This window comes from Terrapene carolina, unplaced genomic scaffold (genome assembly GCF_002925995.2).
Source record: "Terrapene carolina triunguis isolate 2854851 unplaced genomic scaffold, T_m_triunguis-2.0 Scaffold66, whole genome shotgun sequence".
In the NCBI taxonomy this organism is placed as follows: Eukaryota; Metazoa; Chordata; order Testudines; family Emydidae; genus Terrapene; species Terrapene triunguis.
Window position 1 is genome coordinate 40,054,186 of NW_020664417.1, and position 11,947 is coordinate 40,066,132.

Sequence of the window (11,947 nt, forward strand, 5' to 3'; positions counted from 1 at the left end):
TGTGTGTGTGTGTGTGTGTGTGTGTGTGTGTGTGTGTGTGTGTGTGTAGAGGTAGGTGAGGATCTCCCCCAAATTAACCCAGAAATAATGAAAGAAGTCATTGATATGATCCAGCAGAACCAAGATGTGTTCTCCGTGCAGCTAGGCCATATTGTCACCTGTCCTGGGGCAAGGGCAACGATAAAACCGTACCAAATACCAGAGAGAAAAAGTGAAGAAATTAGGATGGAATTGAGGAGCATGCTGGAACTCAGGGTTATTGAAGAATCCCACAGCCAGTGGTCCAGCCCTATTGTTCTGGTCCCCAAGCCCGATGGCACCCTGAGGTTTTGTAGGTTTCAGAGTAGCAGCCGTGTTAGTCTGTATCCGCAAAAAGAATAGGAGTACGAAGAAGTGGGTTGTAGCCCACGAAAGCTTATGCTCTAATAAATTTGTTAGTCTCTAAGGTGCCACAAGTACTCCTGTTCTTTTTGAGGTTTTGTAATGACTTCCGGAAGTTGAACGAAATAGCTCAATTTGATGCCTACCAGATACCACGCATCGATGAGCTAGTTGATCAATTAGGCAAGGCCCGATACTTGACTACCCTGGACCTCACAAAAGGCTACTGGCAGATCACCCCGGCTGAGGATGCCAAGGAGAAGACCAACTTCTCTATTCCCGACAGCCTCTTCCAATATACTGACCTCTCTTTCGGACTCCATAGGGCTCCCTCAACATTCCAACAATTACTGGACAAATTACTATGACCCCATCCCAAGTATGACGCTGCCTATTTAGAGGACGTAGTCATCCATATCCCTGACTGGGAAACACACCTAGGAAAAGTAGAAGTGGTGCTAGATGCTCTCGTATATGCTGGTCTTATCACCAACCTTCCCAAGTGTGTGATAGGGCTAGCTGAGGCCAGATACATTGGGTATGTAGTAGGAAGGGGCTTGGTGAAACCCCAATGGAACAAAGTAGAGGCAATACAGAGTTGGCCCTGACCGGTTCAAAAAAAGCAAATCAGAGCATTTTTAGGGATAGTGAGGTACTACGCAGGTTCATTCCTCACTTCGCCACAAGGGCATGGCTGCTGACAGACCTGATAAAAGCTCAGGGCTCAGATATAGTAAAGTGGACCGATGTCGTAGAAGAAGCATTCACAGACTTAAGGACAGCCCTTTGCAGTCATCCACTGCTTATAGCCCCAGACTTGGAGAAGAAATTCATCCTACAGACGGATGCCTCGGAGGTAGGGGTAGGGGCCATCCTCACACAGATGGTGGGGGAGGAGGATCCTGTACCTCAGCCGAAACTCCTCCCCAAGGAGCAGTGGTACGCCATCGTCGAAAAAGAATGTCTGGCAGTTAAATGGGCCACAGAGGCACTCCAATACTACCTATTGGGGCGGTGGTTCACTATCGGGACCAACCACACCCCACTCCAGTGGATGCACAGAAACAAGGAGAAGAACGCTAGAGTGACTAGATGATTCCTGTCCCTGCAACCCTTCCACTTCCGGGTACTGCATAGGGCCAGAACCCAACACGGTAACACTGACGGCCTCTATTAACAGCACTGCCTCTCATCCCAAGTAGTCCAACCCGATGGTGTTGAGCGGGGCAGGGTGGCGGGGGGGAAGAAATATGTGATACAGCAGGGCCAGAGGGCAGCAGGAGAGTGATAGATAGGAGGTATATAAGCCCTAACATGTTCAGAGCCTTATTCCCTGTGGACTAAGGAGAGATTACTACAGGGTAATTAGAGCACCTGTAGCCAATTAAGGCCCTGCCTGAGACCTAATAAACCCTCCTGGTTCAGTCAGACAGGGGAAGGTAAGGAGAGTTGACTAGAGTTGGAGGATTAATGTTAACCAGAAGACCAGAGTACCAGGGGAAGGGAAACCCTGCCCAAGCAGAAAGAGGGTAAGCAGCCCGCAAAGCTGAAGGGGCTGGGACCCAGAGTAGAGAGGGGACCCTTCCTCACTCCTCTCCCTCCCCCACCAGGGCACAAGCAGAGACCACAACGCCGAAGAATGGGGGCAAGGGGCAGCACCCTGACCCACCACATTAAGGAAAAGTGCGGGACCCACCACAGTAGCATCGGCCATTTGCCACAATATACATATGTACTGGGTTATACTGGGGTGGATCTGTCTCAATCTCCTGATAGAGCTGTTCCACTTTGTATAAATAATTAGACAGTTATTGGGCCAGATAAAGACTGAGTGAATCTGTGGGATGATCCTGTATGATTGAAATGTACATCATTGATATCGTTACTGTTAGACAACTGCAACAAAGCTTGTACAAAGTATGTCATGTAAGGTGTCAATGGAAAAGTTATAATTTGCTAAATAAGATTGTCCTGTTTAAATGCGTGTTTCATCACTGTATCAGAAGCTATGAATATTGGCTATATACTTATATCTCAGATGCACTTGTTCTGGGGGTAACAACAAGGTAGTTTACATCCAGTCTAGCCAGCACATTGTAAATGGACTATTAATGTTTGATGGCCCATTAAGGACAATTCACTCTAACAATGGGCCATAGGAGAAACTCATTGTGCCCAGATAGATCTTCATGTGGATGCCTCAGCATGGATATGGGCAATGGCTGCCCCTGTGAGTCATCAAGCCATGTAAAGACATGTGATATGCTCATGTGACTCTGGACATCTTGTGCCAGTAACCTTCCACAAACTGGGCTGTGAGCTTTGTTTGAAACAGAAAATTTCCAGGCACATTGCAAAGGGTATAAAAGACCCTGGAATAAATCCATTTTACCTCTTTCCTGCCCTGATTCTCTGGACTATGGACTTACAACTAAAAAGAGCATTTTGAACTATGGACTGAGGACCTTCCAATCTTTTGTAAGTTACCAGAGAAACTTTACAAGATAGCAGTCTATAACAACTTGATATAAAGTCATTGCAATTATTGTATGTATATGATCTATTAACCATTTTAATTCTTTTTCTTTTATTAATAAACCTTTAGATTTTAGTTACTAAAGGATTGGCAGCAGCATGATTATTGGGTAAGATCTGAATTATATATTGACCTGGCTAAGTGGCTGATCTCTTGAGATTGTAAGGACTCTATATTTGATGAAATTGGTTTTCAGTAACCACTCATCATAGAGTCCAGTGACCTGAGTGGTGAGACAAAGGCTGGAATGCCGAAGGAGACTGCATTTTTGACTTCTTGTTAACTAGTGTGGTGAGAGAGAAGTTTACTTTTGTTACTGGCTTGGTATATCTAATGATAAAATAGCCACCAGTTTGGGGTGAGTCTGCCCTATTTCTCAGCAGTTTGTCCTGAATCTGGCATTCTCTGCTGTGACCCACTGAGGCACAGTGACATATGGCCAGTAGTTGGGACACTCCCATGGGAGATCCAGTTTCAAGTTTCTGCTCCACTGAATGTTTAAGTGTTAGGTGCCTAAATAACAGAGGATTGCACTTGACAGGAGGGACGTAGGGGTTGGGTATTGCGACACCAAAGTACTTTTGAGAATCTGCCTGTTACCACAGTGATTGCAGAATTGAAATGTTCACAAATGATTTTCTCTCTTCAAGTCTCCAGACTCCAATCTCAATCTTCTAAGCCACTGTAAAGTAGCCATCACAGTGAGGCAGTTGTCACAATTTAATGCTAAAATGTGGACTAGATAGGCAGAGTAGAAAAATAATCTCAGCACCAGGGCTGGCTCCAGGCACCAGCTTACCAAGCAGGTGCTTGGGGTGGCAACTTCGGAGAAGGGCGGCACGTCCAGCTGTTCAGCGGCAATTCGGCGGATGGTCCCTCACTCCTGCTCGGAGCGAAGGACCTCCCGCCGAATTGCCACCGCAGATCGCGATCACGGCTTTTTTGTTTGTTTTTTTGGCTGCTTGGGGGGGCCAAAACCCTGGAGCCGGCTCTGCTCAGCACAACCAAGTATTAAAATATAAAACACATCCTCAGTACTCAGAGAACTGCTCATAATTAATCCATGGAGTTTAAAAAAAATCATGAATACATCTTACAAGCAAATGGAGACTACCTGTTTTGCAAGACTGTTTATATGAATGCTGTGATATAAAATAAAGTTGTATTTGAATGTATATATGCCCATATGCAAAGCAAACAAGATAATATAAATATTGCAAATACAGGGCGAGATCCTCATAGGGTGTAAATTGGCATAGTTCCATGGAAGTTAATGGCATTATATCAATTTATAGCAGGTAAGGATCTGGCCCACAAGATCCAATTAAGTTGTCACCTGTGTATAAACATAAAGGATAAAGTCTAATATTTTTACAACTAGTTTTATAAATTAAAATTTCCTTTAAAGAGCTTTTTTAAAGTATCTTTTAATTAGCTTGAAGTTTGTAAGTGCTTTGAAGAGATAAAACGTTCTATAAATTCTTAATATGCTTATTTCAGAATGACCTCAAAGCGTGAAGAAATTAATTCTGTGTATTTAATAAAGCTATTAGCATTTTAAGTAACTTATCCTCTACGTGAGTAATTATAAAGAAGTACAGGTAGGTTAATTAGTATATATTTGATAAAAAGTGAGGAATGCTCAGGGAAGACTAGTATTAACCGAAGATTGTATGGATTATTTTGTGAATTCATTTGCTAAATTTTGACCTCTGCTCTGAGATTAATTAAAATATAGTATTGAGAAAAGAAAAGATGTAAAATAAATGAGAATGTTAGATATTTCCTATCTGAGCAAAGATATGATACACAATTCAAAACCTAACTTAGTTCCCTAATAGATTTGTAATAATAGTTTGAAGAGATAATTTTACTTTTCTTCCTCACTTAGGCTGCAAATTACAGTATATCCTTATTCAGAAAGGCATCGAAGCATGTTGTTAACTTCAGGCACATACTTACATCCCGTTTGGGTGAAACATCCTTATTCAGTAAAACCCTCACACTTTTTAAGAGCTTTACTGAAGGGGGATGCAATTATCATTTGCTTAAAACATTTTGCTGAATTGGGGCCATCAGTGCCTGATCTAAAGCCTGTTGACTTTTTGTTGACTTCTGTGGGCTTTGGATCAGGTTCATTCAGCACTTAGTCTGTTCTCAGCACTGAGCCAGAGTAACTGGACTGTGCACTACTGTAGGTATCCTTTTAAAAAATAGTTCAATAAGCTCACAAATCCTTGAACTGCAAGAGGTTCACTTATCCCTAACTGAAAGCCAAAGGCACAAACTGATCTCATACTAAACTTTTTAAATATTGTTTTAAATTTTGCACTGCCTTTCCTGATTTAGCTGATTCCCATGATTTCTGAATAGTATTTCTCTTTTGTAAAATTTTGTGCTGCACTTCCTTAATGAGGCCTCCTTTCACATCTCTCTTACCTGCCTCTTGCTCCCTTTCTTTTCTTATCTCTCCCCTCAAGGGAAAAAAACAGAAGAACAATAGTTACAGAAGAAGCCTTACTCAGTATTTAAATAGCAAAGATTCCTAAGGTTTCCTTGCTGCATATTGAGGAGTGGAACAAAACTGCAGTGGGGGCAACACAAACATGAATATATCAATCAGGAAGTCCCTGGCCCCAAGTGGGTATCTCTCTACATAAATTCTGCATGGTCAGGGGCACAACTGGCGGGAGGGCTAGCAAGAACAAAACCCAAGTCAGAACCTGGGAGGTCCTCTCTTTTAATAATTTTAAATAGTAGATGGAATTTTCTGCATTTTAGAATATTTTAAGATATTTCAAAATATATTTTATAAACTGTTACCCTTTTTATATGAGATTATCTTCTACAGTAACTTGCAATAACAAGTTACTGTCTATTATAAACAAACAAAACACAGGGGCCTCCAAAACAGTTGTGCACTTTGCTTCAGACACAGGTGAAAACAGATATTAAAAGGATGGTCCATTGGTTACAGTGCTAATTTATGACATGGGAACCTGGGCTTCCTGCCCTGCCAACGACTTCCTTGGGGATAACTGTTCCCTATGGGGATAACTGCACTTAATTACCCCTCAAAGGTGTTGTAAGGATAAATATATTAAACATTGTAAGATATACTACAGTAATGGGGGCCATATAACCCTCACTACACAAAATATGTTGTTCTTGTTTCCTATTTCCCTCTTTTCACTAGATTTTTTCCTCTTATTTCTTCTGATATATTCTTTTCTCTTGTTTCTTTCTTTTCATTCTCTATTTCTTCCCTCTTGCTTTCAATCCTTCTCATTGTCAAACTTCTCCCTGGGGCTGATGTAAAGCCCAGTGGATCTCTTTTTATTCTGTTATATGGGCTTTGGCCCAAGCTCCTAGAGATCTGAAAATACAGCTGATCAAGAATTTTCAAAATTTTGACCAAAAAATGTATTTAAAAACTTTTTGCTGTTTTTAACTAGTTTACACAGTATTCGCAATTTTTTTGGGGGGGGGGGATTTAAAATTTCAACAAAAAGTTTTTTTTAAAAAATGCTGTAAATATTTTATTTATTGCATTTTTTGACCAGCCCTTCTTGAGTAAACTTAATACAGAATATTGGACATAGCAACTGAATGTCCCACTAATTAGGCAGTATCAGGATTGTCAGCACTAATACTAGTCTGAACTAACATTTTATAAAAGATTTGTGACTCATGAAGTCTCCTTTCACTGCATTTATGTCCATAAACTCATTGGGGCAATGTCTCTCTCTTTGTTCTGTGCTTGTACAGCGCCTATCAAAGGGGTCTTGGTCCATGACTGGAGCTCCTAGGCACTACCACAATACAAATAAATGAAGAAAAAAAATGCACATTCAGGCCCAGGTTACCTTGATAGTTCTGAGGTTCATCATTACTGGATGTACTGCCACTTTCCCTTCTATGACTTCCAATCTACTGAAATTAATGACTGCTCAGCCACTCTCAGTCTCTTTCTTCTGTTCCTCCTTCTACCATTTCTGTTGCTTTCTCCATCTACTCTCCATTCTCTCAACTCTTTCACCATCAGAGAGTCTGTCCCTCTGGGTCTGACCTCCCTTACACAAGTGTAAATTCAGAATATTTCTTCTGATATGAGTGGAATTCTCTGGGTTTATAACAGTGTAATATAAAGAGCAGAATTCAACCTACTGTCTTTATTTTCCTGGTAATATATCCTTTTGTTTCTCAAGACTGCTGTAAAAATAAAATTAATTAATTCTGGGCTAAAATGTTCCCTTACACCCTTACAAAGTTTCATCAGCTTCCATTCGAATAGGAGTTCTTGAATGAATATGGTGTGCAGGATTTGGCCTACTATAAAAGTACATAACCCCCATCTTCAGTCAGAAATGTTAAAATATAGTTTTTTTAAAAATATGCACACGAAAGAGAGAGGACACACATGAGAGAGAACCAGCTCAATAAAAGCTTTCATTTGAGATTGGATTCCATTGTTCCTGGGCATTGAAGCACATATATTGTTGTATCCTGCTGAAATCCCATTCTCTCTTATACTGCATTTTCTAATTTAAATCTTTTTGTGAAAAAAAATAGCAGCTGAGTTGACCACTTTTATATTATGCTTGTAATTTTAAATGTCAATAAGTGATATGAACCTTCAAAATTGGTGGTTTGCATTAGTAATTATAAGTTTCCTACAAAATCTGAACAATGCTGCTGTGACCCCGTAATTTGTTTAGTAGATTTAAGGCATCCAAAGGGTCAATTCTCCCTCTTAGCAGTCTGATTGTTGCTGTGTTCATGAATAGGTGTGAGAAGTACCAGAATAATTTTTTGCAGCAGTGATTGTTTAGCAGATCCAAGTTTGGATCCTGCTCTGGATTTAGAGGGTGAGGATTGACTTTGATGTAAATGGGAGCAGGATTGCACCTATTGGTTACACATAAAGCTTATCTGTCAAAGTAATAAGGAAGGCACTTAACTTTTTTGGAAGGTTTTGAAAATAATAGTTGTGATTTGTGGTGAACTGTATTGTGTATGTTAGTTAATTGTACCTTTAAATCGTGAAAGCAAACCACATGTTTGCTTAGGGACAACTTTATCACCCCTCCCATTCAGCGTATGAGGCTGATAGGTGAATTAGGCATCAATCCTGCAAATATTTATGCACACACCAGGAGGCAGGCAAACAGGAGCTGCAAACAACTGTGGATCCTGTGCTAGGAGGCAAAGGGTCTTGATGAGTGGTGTGTTTGGTTTGTTTGTCTCCATGAAGATTATGGGGCTGGAGTTTGGGGTTCCTGAACAAGCCAAGTGAGAGAAGTCTGTCTGTCTGTGTGTGTGCCACAGATACAAGGGGAAGGATTGGCAATAAGGGAACTGGAGAGAACAAACTACAGAAGCAAATTGGCAATTTGTGGCCAAGAAGGGAAAGAGAAACAGGAAGCATTCAACTCAGAAGTATTGAATTGTTATCAGATACTCAGTGAGTCAACTACCAAGAAACCTGCCTCTGGAGAAATGGAACAGAAAGGTACAGCAATAAGTCACCCAAGAAGGGATAGGAGTTGAGTCTGTTGTCTGTCAGACAGTTTACTGTACGCAGAGGGTTTTGTTGAACTTTTAAAGGCACATCACAAATTGCACCCTACCTGGTACCACTAGAGCACCAGGAGACTTTGTGCCTCCCTGAAGTAGCCTTCTAGTGTTCCCATAGGACAGTGGAGTTCTACCCCACCCCAACACAGGGCCATGACTAACTGCCACAATTGGGATTCCATCATTCTCCAGCAAATTCTGAAGGATTTTATAGAATCCTATTGAATGTCTATAGAACCCTTTTGGGCTCATTCCTATTAAATACTGCAGGACTTTTCCATAAGGCCATGCTCCCTACACAATCCATCATGTTCCCTCTGAGGCTGAAATGCTGGCAGTAATGGCCAGACTCTACCTTTCTGCTCCTGGAGTTCTAGTAATAAAATTATTGTTATTACCATACTTCATAGAAGTCCTAGTTATGGATACATCCTGCAAAGATGAGCTAGTTGAAGAAGGAGCTCCACGAGCCCTATTCCCCCCTCTAGCCCACTTGCTTAAAGTCATCATAATTTAGTCCTTACTTCTGGTGGTTATAAGTTCAGTTATATGGAAAATATTGTAAAGGAAAAAAATACTGTTTGTTTTTCCATTACAGAACACAGTATAGTCGAATGAAAAAAAATGTTATGCTATAGCACTGAACAGTGTTGTAGGCTCTTCATAGAAGACAAAGAGAGAGAGTGCCTGCCTTCAAAAGATTGACATCTAAATTTCATATAGTCACTTGAGTAAGTGTGACAAACAGTAAGAAGGGGAAGGGATGGTTTGCGAAAGGATGTGGATTGCTGTAGTACAACTATGCAGAAACTCATTTTGGTCATGAGCATATCTTGGGTGTTTTGTCAATTTTTATCTAATTGTGTTCCCATATAGTGATTTGCTTGACACTAATACATGTCTGCTTTGGGGCCTTGGACAATCCACTCATAAAATAATGCTGGACACTTCCATGATACTTGACATTCTGCCTACTAGATGATATAAAAACTGTCAGCTATAGATACTATACCTGTCAAAAACAGAAGGGGGTGTGTGTGTCTTAAATCTAGCTATAATAACTTAAGCTCTGAATCATGATCTTTCAGATTGTCACTTTTCTAAGTTAAAATGAAGTAAATCATTTTTGTCTGGCTGTAATTTTTTAAGCTATCAGACCCCCTAGAAACAAACAAATTTGTTCAGTTTAAGACAGGTCCCTACCACACTGGCTGGTATAGTTACTAATGCTGACTCCATGTAGCCCCTCCTCTGAGGTATGGCTCAATTCTGCTCCCTGTTGTTTCTTGCTTGGAATGGCTTCTTTCCTCTCCTGATGTGGGTTGAGTCCTGGGTTCTTTTTCATGGTGCCTGAACTTATAACCACCCAAGGTGACTCCTCACTGTGCCTGAGACATGAGCTGTTCCTTTGGAAAAGAAATAATGGTACAATTTCTGGCAAGGAGAATAAAACCCAGAACACAAGAAACAAAGTACATCAGCACAAACCCCAGCAAAGAAATGATGTATCCAAAAATAACAGTACAGCAAAAGGGGTTTTTTATTGGGAATGGGAAGATAGGCTCTGGGGAAGGAAAGGGCTAGGATTAGCTGAGATGCACTAATATACCTGCAAGTTAACAAATTTGCCACCTCTCAATACTCCCAGTTCTTCCCAATCCCCAGGTGCCTCCAAGGCCCCTTCCCAGGCAGATGGTAGGCTGAGAATGAGTCCAGAAACAAGTGCTGCGGGGTTATGAATGTTGGCTATCATAAGCAAAAAAAAAAAAAGGGGGGGGTGGGGAGGATCCTGTGAGGTTGTGCAGTCTATATGGTTTTATAAAAAGATAATAATAAGTTAATATAATGTAACTGGAATATGCTTCATGCAAAAGATCTCTTGTAAGGTATCATTACAAAGCTTATAACACCGGTCTACAATTTTTTGAGAAGTCGTCTGCTTCAGAGATAAAATGTGCTATTTATTATGTATTTTGATGTGCTGAATTCAAATATGACAATTAAAACAACTGATTGGCTACTGTTTCTAAGATATTTAAGTTTTTACATTTTATGTCTATGTATATTGTGTAGATAGTAGAGTTTTAATCATAAATTGTAAACCTAGGTCTTTTCATGTGGTTATGGTTGCTTTACAAGATAATATTTCACCTGTCCTGTTTATGTAACACTTTAAAATCAGCAAAAGGGTTATATAAATAAAATTTATTATGAAACAAAAGGCAAAAAACTATTATGTACATAGTTTAGTCCTATTCAGTGTCTACTCGGCGCTTCTTGGCTTGTCTCTTGTATTCATTAAATGGAGCATCTCTTGTCACTGTCCAGCAATAGTCTGCAAGCATTGATGGGCTCCATTTGCCCGGATAGCGTTTCTCCATTGTTGCAATGTCCTGGTAAAATCGCTCGCCGTGCTCATCGCTCACTGCTCCGCAGTTCGGTGGAAAAAAATCTAGATGAGAGTGCAAAAAATGTATCTTTAGTGACATGTTGCAACCAAGGCTCTTGTATACCTTGAGGAAGTTTTCCACCAACAACCTGTAGTTGTCTGCCTTGTTGTTTCCGAGAAAATTTATTGCCACTAACTGGAGGGCTTTCCATACCGTCTTTTCCTTGCCACGCAGTGCATGGTCAAATGCATCATCTCGAAGAAGTTCACGAATCTGAGGACCAACAAAGACACCTTCCTTTATCTTAGCTTCACTTAACCTTGGAAATTTTCCACGGAGGTACTTGAAAGCTGCTTGTGTTTTGTCAATGGCCTTGACAAAGTTCTTCATCAGACCCAGCTTGATGTGTAAGGGTGGTAACAAAATCTTCCTTGATTCAACAAGTGGTGGATGCTGAACACTTTTCCTCCCAGGCTCCAATGGCTGTCGGAGTGGCCAATCTTTCTTGATGTAGTGGAAATCTCTTGCACGACTATCCCATTCGCAGAGAAAACAGCAGTACTTTGTGTATCCAGTCTGCAGACCAAGCAAGAGAGCAACAACCTTCAAATCGCCACAAAGCTGCCACTGATGTTGGTCATAGTTTATCACCTCAAAAGTTGTTTCATGTTGTCATAGGTTTCCTTCATATGGATTGCATGACCAACTGGAATTGATGGCAAACCATTGCCATTATGCAGTAAAACAGCTTTAAGACTCGTCTTCGATGAATCAATGAACAGTCTCCACTCATCTGGATCGGGAACGATGTTGAGGGCCGCCATCACACCATCGATGTTGTTGCAGGCTACAAGATCACCTTCCATGAAGAAGAATGGGACAAGATGCTTTTGACGGTCACGGAACATGGAAACCCTAACATCACCTGCCAGGAGATTCCACTGCTGTAGTCTGGAGCCCAACAGCTCTGCCTTACTCTTGGGTAGTTCCAAATCCCTGACAAGGTCATTCAGTTCACCTTGTGTTATGAGGTGTGGTTCAGAGGAGGAGGATGGGAGAAAAT